This window comes from Ptiloglossa arizonensis, unplaced genomic scaffold (genome assembly GCF_051014685.1).
Source record: "Ptiloglossa arizonensis isolate GNS036 unplaced genomic scaffold, iyPtiAriz1_principal scaffold0099, whole genome shotgun sequence".
Taxonomy (NCBI): domain Eukaryota; kingdom Metazoa; phylum Arthropoda; class Insecta; order Hymenoptera; family Colletidae; genus Ptiloglossa; species Ptiloglossa arizonensis.
In genome coordinates, this window is record NW_027478469.1 from 1,014,391 (window position 1) to 1,017,705 (window position 3,315).

Below are 3,315 nucleotides of genomic sequence, written 5' to 3' on the forward strand. Positions count from 1 at the left end.
GTTATACGTTATACGTTATACGTTTTACGTTATACGTTATATGTTGTACGTTATGCGTTATACGTTATGCGTTATACGTTACACGTTATACGTTATACGTTGTACGTTGTACGTTATACGTTATACGTTATACGTTGTACGTTATTCGTTATACGTTATACGTTATACGTTATACGTTATGCGTTATACGTTATACGTTATACGTTATTCGTTAAACGTTATACGTTATACGTTATACGTTATACGTTATACGTTATACGTTATACGTTATACGTTATACGTTATACGTTATACGTTATACGTTATACGTTATACGTTATACGTTATACGTTATACGTTATACGTTATACGTTATACGTTATACGTTATACGTTATACGTTATACGTTATACGTTTTACGTTATACGTTATACGTTATACGTTATACGTTATACATTATACGTTATACGTTATACGTTATACGTTATTCGTTATACGTTGTTCGTTATACGTTATACGTTATACGATATACGTTATACGTTACTCGTTATACGTAAAATGTAATACGTTTTACGTTATAAGTTATACGTTATACGTTATACGTTATACGTTATACGTTATACGTTATACGTTATACGTTATACGTTATACGGTATACGTTATGCGTTATACATTATACGTTATACGTTATACGTTATACGTTATACGTTATACGTTATACGTTTGACATTATACGTTATACTGTATACGTTATACGTTATGCGTTATACGTTATACGTTATACGTTATACGTTATACGTTTGACGTTATACGTTATACGGTATACGTTATGCGTTATACGCTATACGTTATGCGTTATAGGATATACGTTATGCGTTATAGGATATACGTTATACGTGATACGTTGTACGTTATACGTTATACGTTATACGTTATACGTTATACGTTATACGTTATACGTTATACGTTATACGTTATACATTATACGTTATACGTTATACGTTATACGTTATACGTTATTCGTTATACGTTATACGTTATACGTTATACGTTATACGTTATACGTTATACGTTATACGTTATACGTTATACGTTATACGTTATACGTTATACGTTATACGTTATAAGTTATACGTTATACGTTATACGTTATAGGTCATACCTTATACGTGATACGTCATACGTTATACGTTATACGTTATACGTTATTCGTTATCCGTTATACGTTATACGTTATACGTTATACGTTATACGTTATACGTTAAACGTTATACGTTATACGTTATACGTTATACGATATACGTTATACGTTATACGTCGTACGTTATACGTTATACGTTATACGTTATACGTTATACGTTATACGTTATACGTTATACGTTATACGTTATACGTTATACGTTATACGTTATACGTTATACGTCATACGTTATACGTTATACGTTATACGTTATACGTTATGCGTTATACGTTATACGCTATACGTAATGCGTTATAGGTCACACCTTATACGTGATACGTCATACGCTATACGTTATACGTGATACGTTAAACGTTATACGTTATACGTTATACGTTATACGTTGTACGTTATACGTTAAACGTTAGACGTTATATGTTATACGTTATACGTTGTACGTTATACGTTATACGTTATACGTTATACGTTATACGTTATACGTTATTAGTTATACGTCATACGTTATACGTTATACGTTATACGTCATACGTTATACGTTATACGTTATACGTTATACGTTATACGTTATACGTTATACGTTATACGTTATACGTTATACGTTATACGTTATACGTTATACGTTTTACGTTGTACGTTATACGTTGTACGTTATACGTTGTACGTTATACGTTGTACGTTATACGTTGTACGTTATACGTTATACGTTATACGTTATACGTTATACGTTATACGTTACACGTTATACGTTATACGTTATACGTTATACGTTATGCGTTATACGTTATACGTTATACGTTATACGTTATACGTTTTACGTTGTACGTTATACGTTGTACGTTATACGTTGTACGTTATACGTTGTACGTTATACGTTGTACGTTATACGTTGTACGTTATACGTTGTACGTTATACGTTATACGTTATACGTTATACGTTATACGTTATACGTTATACGTTATACGTTATAAGTTATACGTTATACGTTATGCGTTATACGTTATACGTTATACGTTATACGTTATACGTTATAAGTTATACGTTATACGTTATACGTTATACGTTATACGTTATACGTTGTACGTTATACGTTATACGTTCTTCGTTATACGTTATACGTTATACGTTATACGTTATAAGTTATACGTTATACGTTATACGTTATACGTTATACGTTATAAGTTATACGTTATACGTTATACGTTATACGTTATACGTTATACGTTGTACGTTATACGTTATACGTTCTTCGTTATACGTTATACGTTATACGTTATACGTTATAAGTTATACGTTATACGTTATACGTTATAGGTCATACCTTATACGTGATACGTTATACGTTATACGTTATACGTTATACGTTATACGTTATACGATATACGTTATACGTTATACGTTATACGTTATACGTTATACGTTATACGTTATACGTTTTACGTTATACGTTATACGTTGTACGTTATACGTTGTACGTTATACGTTGTACGTTATACGTTGTACGTTATACGTTGTACGTTATACGTTATACGTTATACGTTATACGTTATACGTTATACGTTACACGTTATACGTTATACGTTATACGTTATACGTTATACGTTATACGTTACTCGTTATACGTAAAATGTAATACGTTTTACGTTATAAGTTATACGTTATACGTTAAACGTTATACGTTATACGTTATACGTTATACGTTATACGCTATACGTTATACGTTGTACGTTATGCGTTATACGTTATGCGTTATACGTTATACGTTATACGTTATACGTTATACGTTATACGTTATACGTTATACGTTATACGTTATACGTTATACGTTATACGTTATACGTTATACGTTATACGTTATACGTTATACGTTATACGTTATACGTTATACGTCATACGTTATACGTTATACGTTATACGTTATACATTATACGTTATACGTTATACGTTATACGTTATTAGTTATACGTCATACGTTATACGTTATACGTTATACGTCATACGTTATACGTTATACGTTATACGTTATACGTTATACGTTATACGATATACGTTATACGTTATACGTTATACGTTATACGTTATACGTTATACGTTATACGTTTTACGTTATACGTTATACGTTGTACGTTATACGTTG